Source organism: Marmota marmota, unplaced genomic scaffold, assembly GCF_001458135.2.
Source record: "Marmota marmota marmota unplaced genomic scaffold, marMar, whole genome shotgun sequence".
In the NCBI taxonomy this organism is placed as follows: domain Eukaryota; kingdom Metazoa; phylum Chordata; class Mammalia; order Rodentia; family Sciuridae; genus Marmota; species Marmota marmota.
Window position 1 is genome coordinate 7,875,582 of NW_025999962.1, and position 7,943 is coordinate 7,883,524.

Sequence of the window (7,943 nt, forward strand, 5' to 3'; positions counted from 1 at the left end):
GGGGGGGGTCCCTGAGCAGGCACAAACTCACAATGACGGCTGTCACCAGAGTGACAGGAGGCTCCTGTGGAGCTCTCCGTGGTCCTGAGCTCTCCTGCGCTGACCAGGGTCCTAGCTCGGCCCCGAGGGCAGGCCTCACCCCTACATGGCAGCAGAGGGTTCAACACCCAGTAGGTGCTCCAGGCACACTGGGCGTGCTCAGGAGGGGAGTTCTGGATACCACCCAGCCTGCCCTCCGCCTCCTCTCCTGGGCAGGAGTGGCCCCTCCACAGCCGCCAGTCCAGGAGAGACCCTCACTGCCTCCTGAGTCGTCCTCTACTACTTCAAGGACATCTTGACCGCTGCTGTCTACCTCCCCGGGTTCACCTTCCACTCCACGCCAGGCCCACGCCAGGCCACCACCAGCAGAGCCAGGCAGGAGGTGCGTCTCTGCAGCCAACCCTGCCGTGTCTGGTGGCTCCAGAGGCCCAGGGCAGGCTAGCGGCTTATGATGGCCAGATATGAACATGCCTGTGACCCCGGTGAGTTCCTCTGCCTGCCCATGTCTCTATTTCCCTTTTTTAAAAATCCTCACCAAGAGCCGGAAATATGCCTAGGCACACACCGGATGTTATCAACCCTGGCCCTCATGGTTAAGAGAAGTCTGGAAGACAGTTTGAATCCCAAGGCTGTGACTTCATAGCTGTGTGCCCTTAGGTAAGTTGCTGAGTTTCTCTGAGCCTCAGGAAAAGAGTCATCTTCTGCTTTGCTGTCCAGTGGGAGACCGGGATGAGCCATGCTGCCGAAGTACCCTGCAGAGGCTGATACTGAGAGATGCTCTGTCTATAAAGGCCTACTTTTTGTTCTCCTCCCATTTGGATTTTCTGTCAGTCAACCCAATGCAGGAGCATGCCTTGCTCCTGGCTGGCTTTGCTAAAGGATGGGGCCGACTGGGGGTGCTTACCACTAAGTGGCCCCCACCATCCTAAGGGACATTTCTCAGTGACTCATCAGGCTTTCAAGACCTGCGGCCAGGGGGCTGGGATTGTGGCTCAGTGGCAGAGCACTTGCCTTGAACATGCGAGGCACTGGGTTCGATCCTCAGCACCACATAAAAAAATAAATAAATAAACAAAATAAAGATATTGTGTTCATGTATAATTTAAAAATATTAAGAAAAAAAAGACCTGCGGCCAGAACCCAGAGCATTTGGAACCTCGCAGGGGGTTCCTGGATCCAGTGACCTTGCTACTTTCGAGTCTGGCCTGTGCATGTCCAGCCCCTGGTGCTCCAACCCCAAGCCCCCTGGACTGTCGGACATTCCTTCCGCTCTGTTGATCTACATCAGCCTCCCTGGGGTCCTCACTGTGGGTTCTGATTCATTTCCTGGTGTAAAGCTGAGAAAGCCAGTGTCCCAGGAGATGGTGCCCACCTCCCCTGGTCTCCGAGACCAACAAGAGTCCTTCCAACTTGAGGTTTCGTGACACCCTCCCACCCCCAGAATGGTGGGCAGAAGAGGTGGCTACAGACAGGGCAGATCCTGGAACGAGACCAGAGGGAAACTGATGCTGGGTTTGTCCCTTCAGCCCTGTGGCTTTGTCCTTTAATGTCGCCAGGCAGGGCCTGATGGCCACCCTACAGCCAGTGTATCATCCAGGCTAACCACCGAAGTTGCCAAGCCCTGCTGTGTGTGAACAGGGGAGAGAGATTAGGGGCCGGTTCTTGGGCCCAGCCCTGGGAGGCAGGTGTGCGTCTACTCTGCAGATGGACACAGGCCCGGAGTGGTTGAGCTGCTTGCTCAGCCGGTGGGACTAAGACAGATGCAAACCGAGGCACCCCAGCATCCCGCACCTGCTGACCAGCAGACCTGAGGTCCAGGGGGCTGCAGACGGGAGAGTCCTTCTCCAGACAAAACACAAATAGCTGGGTGGAGGGAAGACAATTTGGGTACCTGCCCAGGGATTCTGCTCCTTGACAGAGCCAGAGAGAGGAAATCTGCTTTAGGGGCCAGGCCTGCCCCAGGGCGCCATCTTCCCAGGGTAGCCAGAGATTCTTGCAAATCCTGCTCCCTCTGGGGCAAGCGGACTAGCTGCCAGGTGCCTGTGCTGGGTGAAGAAACCAAGGCCCAGCGGGGAGAGGGAGGCCATGCTTCAGCCAGGCAGGTCTGGGCAGACTGGGGTCCAGGTCCCGGCAGTACCCAGCTCTCCTGGCCATTTCAAGGTGACCTCCCTGAAAGCTTCTGGTCAAAGCCTGCCCCAAAGAGCCCCTTCCATGGGGAGCCCACTGCCACCCTCCCCCTACACCTGGCCCCTTCTGCCTCCAAACCCCCCTGCTCAGCCTGACCCCGGCACCCTGCTGGCTGCCGCAGAACTCTCCCACTGAGTGGGGGGCAAGTGCCCAGGGAAGTTGGTTCCCAAGGTTGGGACCTGCCCCTGCCAGGGTGACCCCCTCCCCAAATGGGTTATAGTCCTACCAAGATATCAGTTTCTGGTCCCCGAGACCCCTGGGCAGTATAGATACAGAACGTTTCCAGCAGCCCAGAACATTCTACTGGACAGTGCTGGAGGTCAGGCTAAGCACCCTCAGGCGCCAGCCAGTAGGGTGGCAGTGCTCAGAAGCCTTCATGGCTCTGCTCTCTGGCCATTTATGCCCCTCCCCTTCCATGACCTGCCCCTGCCTCACCTCTTTCCTGTCAACACTTATTTCATGCTTAATATGTCCCAGGCGACGGAGGGAGGTTTATACACTCTTTACCCTCACCCCCATCCTCCGAGCTAGGAATATTCATCCCCATTTTACAGATGAAAAAACTGAGGTTCAGAGGGGTAAAGCAACTTGTTAGACCGCTCCTCTGCTCACCTGGGCACACTTACTGATCTTCAGGGCCCAGATGGCCCAGCTGACCCCTCCTCTAAGCAGGCAGGCCTCCGCCCCAAGCCACCGAAGGCTCTCAGCAGAGGGAGTCCCGCCAGCTGTGCCTGCAGAGGACCAACCTATCCAGCCTTGAGCGCCGTCCCACCGCACATTCTGTGATGGTGGGAATGTTCCTGGCCTCTGTTGTCCAATGCAACAGCCTCTAGCCACATGCGGCTACTGAGCACTTGAACTTGGCCACAGCAACTGAACAACTTATTTGCAATTTAATTTTAATTTTAATAGCCACTTGTGCAAGCAGCTACTGTGTGAGACCAGGTGGGGTTAGACCCATCTAGGGAGAAGAGGAGCAGGAAGTCGGCCAGGTCCACTGCACTAGCCCTGGTGGAGTGATGGGGCTGGACAAGGGGACAGCCAGGCAGGGGAGAGAAGGACAGGGGCAGGTCAGTGGTGAGCCGATGACAAGGTCCAGCACCAAGGGCTGCTCCTCAAACACCAGATGACTGTGGCAGGGAGGGGTGCACTTCTGGGGGCAGCCTGGCTCTGGGACACCAGAAGACCCTGGTGGTGGCGCCCCACCTTGGAAGGAAAGGCCGGGCTGCGGGTGGGGCCTGGGAAATCTGGGAAGGAGAAGAGGGCCACAGACGAGCCGGCGCCCAGGCACCATCAGCGCCCAACGCAGCGAGGCTGGGAGAAGGCCACGGGCTGGACACTGGGGAGGCCACCGTGTAGGCAGCCAGGGCCAGAGGTGGGCTCCCCACCTCTCTAGGCCTCATGACCTCATCAGGCAAATGAGGGTGAGTGGAGTCCCTGTCGCAGGGCCATGGTGAGGATCCCGGGGGGTGGTTTAAAGGGCCCAGAACAGCGCCTCGCAGAGCAAGCTCCAGCTGGGTGTGCACAGGACGAGGAGGAGGAGGGGGACAGGGCCTCTAGCCCCCTCTCTAGCAGGGAGGCAGCTGACAGAATCAAAAATGTCAGGTAAAAATGTCTGACACACCCTACTGGGACTCCACCCTCACTCGAGGACAAGGGGACTGAGCCCAGAGAAGGGCAGTGACAGCTGGCAGAACCCAGGGGCCAAGAGCTGGATCAGCTCCGATTCAGATGCCAGCCCCAGCCCTGGTCAAGCAGAGATGAAACCATTTGAACATCAGAGGGCAGACAAGGGACAGAGGCCCCAGGGTGAGCGGGCCGCTTCAGAAGGGCCCTGGGGGCTTGTACTGCCTTATGAATTCACTGCCTAGAACAGCGACAGACTTGGCCAAGGGAACAGCATTCTGGGCAGAAGGAACAGCCAGGCCAGGAGAGGGCGAGGCTTCCCGAGCCGCCCGGCAGCCCAGGGAGGAAACGGTGGTGGGTCCACCCGAGCAGACCCGAGGGAAGGGGGAGCTCTAGCCCAGGGACCGTGTCTCTCGGGGATGTGGCTTTGCCTGGTCAGCACAGCCCCCCTCCAGCAGGGCACACACATCACGGACCGAGTCAAAGCTGGGAGGCACTGAGAGTCCACGAGGGCTGGTGAGCGCTGGGCAGCGCGGGGAAGGTGCCCGGCTGTGAGAGGGTTTGGGGACCCGAGGCCTGCAGCTCAGACGCTGGGGTGGGCACACTGGGCAGGACGGCCCCTGGGCTGGGACAAGGCCCTCACTGGGCTCAGTGCAGAAGGGATGGAGGACAGAGGAGAAAAGAGCAGGGAAGGGACACCAGGGGGTGGAGGGCCTCCTGGGAAGAGGACCTTTCAGCCCAGACCCCAGGGGAGAGGGAGCTGCGGCCCAGAGGGAGCAGCACTCCGGGTAGGCAGGCCACCAGCACCGAGTGTGGCCACAGGAGCTGAGGCCAGCACTCAGTCCTGCACTTAAGGGGGCAGTGAGCTTGGCAGGGACACCAGGGCCCTCGAGGGCATGGCGAAGACACTGCCTGAGCATCTCGGTCACCACCCTCCACAGCTAAGCCCTCTGGCTGGGCAAGGGTGGGCACACTTGAGCCCAGAACATTCCCCAGGAGTAGTCACCTCTGTGGTTCTATTCTCCTTGGAGACAGCCGGCTGGCAGACTTCTGGTGCCCCACTGTATGCCACTTGATTACTTGTTACCCTCACAAGCAGAGGCCAGAGGACCGTGGGCTGGTGGCAACCACAGGATTCATGCCGCCTGCCACCTGGGCTCCTCACCTAGGGTTTGGGGCAAGGTGCAGGCGGCTGCCTTTAGCCTTGCCCAGGGCAAGGTCCCCTCCACCCAGCTGCCACGAAGAGCCCAAGGGCCTGCCTGCTGTTCCGGGTCACACCTCCCTGCCTGCAGCAGGTGACCACAAGAGCCCCAGCCCATCCTGCCAACCCTCGGACCCACCCCCATCACCAGCATGGAGCTGGGGAGCCCCAGGGCAGCGCTGGCCAGGCTTGATGGCAGGGACTTTAAAAACACGTTTCATAAAGCCCCAAGTTCCCTAAGGGGCCAAGGCCCCCCAGTCCCAGCAGCCCTTGAGCCCCAACACCAAGAGGAACACGTGACTCTGGACAGTGGTGGGTCAGGCAGGTGGGTCACCCGGGGGTGGGCAGGCTGGTGCTTTAAAAAGTCGGGAAAACCCCGAGGTAGTGCTGGAGCTGAGACTCTGGAGGGGTCGTGCTCTGCACGGCAGACCCCTGGACCCTGCCCCAAGCTGCCTGCGCCAGCCTGCTGTGCCGTAGTTCCCCCCACCCCATTGCCCTCCTCTTCCTCGTTGTTTGCCCCTAGCCCTGGGCACCAGGAACTCGAGGGAGGGTTCCCGGGCTGCCCGACCCTGGCCTCCAGCAGCCTGCGGTGGTTACAGCCTGGGGCTGCCCCAAGCCCTGAGCCCACACTTCCCCCATCAGCCAGTAAAAGATAGGGAAGGAGAGGGTTCTGCCCAGACCTACCCAAGGTCACCCTCTGGCAGGGTTTGCTAAGTGCTTCATCCTGACACCAGCCAGATCTGAGTCCAAGGACACTCTCCCTGCAAAGAGCTCTTCCGACCCTGACCTGCGCCAGCACTCCCCACCACCCACGTCAGGTCACTGCCTGGGCCTCTCCGGGCCATCGCTGCCCACCTCCCCTCATTTAGTACCTGCCTCAAGGCTCCTCAGGGGCACCACCACAGCGGGCAGTGTCCGGTCTCCGGTCCCCCCTGCAGCAGCGTCTGTCCCCAGCCTCCCTGGGCCCAACACAGGTGTCAGTTAGGTGACTACATAAAGAGCTGGCCTCCTCCAAGCCCTGCCCTTCACCCAACTGTTTTCCCAGCCCCACCTCTTCCCAGCTGTGACTCCCCACCTGGGCCTCAGTCTCCTCATTTGTAAAGCAGGTAACCAAGCATCGGAGGCAGCCCCACCCTGCAGGCTGGGCGGCCAGATGCTGGGGAGCGGGGAGCAACCGTGTTTTCCAGGCCAGGTGCCCTCAAGGCCAAGGCTGTGTAAACCATGTGGCCTTCTCCTCTTTGGGCCTCTCACTGTTTCCTCCCTGGGCAGAGGGTCCTGGAGGATGTCCACCTGACTGGGGGGACTGGTCGCTGCTGGACATTCCACAAGGATGTGGTCGGGAGCAGAGGGGCATGCATAGGTCAGAAAGCTTAGAAATGCCCTCTCTGCGCGGAAGGACCAGTGTCCCAGAGTGGGTGGGGCATGCCCGGGCCAGCCAGGGGCCAGAGGCCAGAGCCCATGTTCCTGGCCGAAGGTGGCCAGTGCCAACAGCCCTGCAGGCAGAAATGGGGAGAGTTAGGGGATCACCCTGCCCAAAGGAGACCCCTAGCCAGCCCCTGCATTGCCGGGCTCTGGGCCTGGAGGCCCCCTCAGCGAGGCCCCGCCTGCCCTGTCAACAGTCACCCTCTCAAGAGGCTGAAGACAAATCAGACCCCCTCCCCAGGCGGCTGAGACTGGAGAGAAACTTCCTGTTTGCTCGGCTGCCTCCACCAGCAGCCAGGAGCCACCCAGGCCCGCTCAGCATGGGGTGCCCTCGGCAGGCCGTGCTGCCCCACGCCCCCGGGCCTCCATCTGTCAGAGGGAGGGCATCCACTCTCCTGCAAGGCCGCTGAGAACCACCCCCAGTGGGAAGGAGTCCAAGGGGCCCCTGGTGTGCACGAGGCGTGGGGGCTTCCAGAGGGCGCAGGCCCTGGCATCTCTGCAGAGGGAGGCTGGGGCAGAGGGAGAGGGCAGCTGGGTGTGGGGTGTGAGGAGGACAAAGGATACAGGAGCAGAGAGGAGGCCAGAGCGGGTCAAGCCATGGGGAAGGGCCGCACCGGCCTGGAGTTGTTACTTGGGCAAATGATCAACAGCTTCTGCTTAGAGGAAGGAGAGCCCAGCGCCTACCGACCGCGAGCCATGGCCAGCCACCAGGCCTCTTGCTGGAGTCCTCAGGAGCCCAGAGGCCAGTGGGAACCAATCTCCCAGGGACATTTGCACCAAGGCCTGTGGCTCCCTACTATCCCAGCCGCCTGGCTTCCGCGACCCACATGACCAGCCCTGTCCTGCCTGGAGTGGGGAAGGAGGGACAGCAGACAAGGCCAGGGGTCAAGGGCTGAGGCCAGCCCTGCCCGCCTCAGTTTCCACAACGATGGAACAGCGACCAGAACTCACGGGAGACAGGGTGCCTCCTGAGTAAAGTGGTGTCATCATCTTGGGGCTGGAGGGTGGCAGTGATCTGAGACGCGTGGCCCTCATCGGCTTACCACAGAGGCCGAGATCAAGCAAGACCTGAGGGGCTGGGGCTGAGGGGCTTCAGTCCACGAGGGAGAGACCTTCCGGGCTCCTCTGGCCAGTGCCGGGGAAGATCCCTTCAGCCCAACCTCTCAGAGGACAGCGTGGGCCAGGGGCAGCTGGGGCAGCAGCTTCCTGGGGTCTGGACCCAAGTCATGCCCCTTCTCCCCCCCTTCTCCCATGGGATCCTGGGTGGGCCACTAAATATCCTTGGTGTCCCCATTCACAAAGTGAGACCACCCACCCCTGACCCCATGAGATCAAATACAATGACATCCAAAAAGCTTCGGCACAGACGCCAAGTCCCTGAGCTGGGGCTCGGTGGCCTCTTACACCAAAACACTGAATGCCTGGCAGGGAGCTATGTGGCCTGCTGTACCCCCCTGACCCCCTTTTC

At 60.9% G+C, this 7,943-nt stretch overlaps 1 protein-coding gene across 3 annotated transcripts in view; it reads right to left on the reverse strand.

The window, feature by feature from the left end:
- Nucleotides 1-7,943, reverse strand: part of Mgat3 (beta-1,4-mannosyl-glycoprotein 4-beta-N-acetylglucosaminyltransferase) — a 26,255-nt gene that overhangs the window by 16,519 nt on the left and 1,793 nt on the right. The window contains exon 1 of one of the 3 annotated variants that reach the window (XM_048803115.1): nucleotides 6,129-6,133. The exons of the other annotated variants lie outside the window; for them this stretch is intronic. The gene's annotated coding sequence lies outside the window, so the exon portion shown is untranslated. Of the gene's footprint in view, nucleotides 1-6,128; nucleotides 6,134-7,943 lie in introns of those variants that run through there. 3 annotated transcript variants of the gene reach the window in all.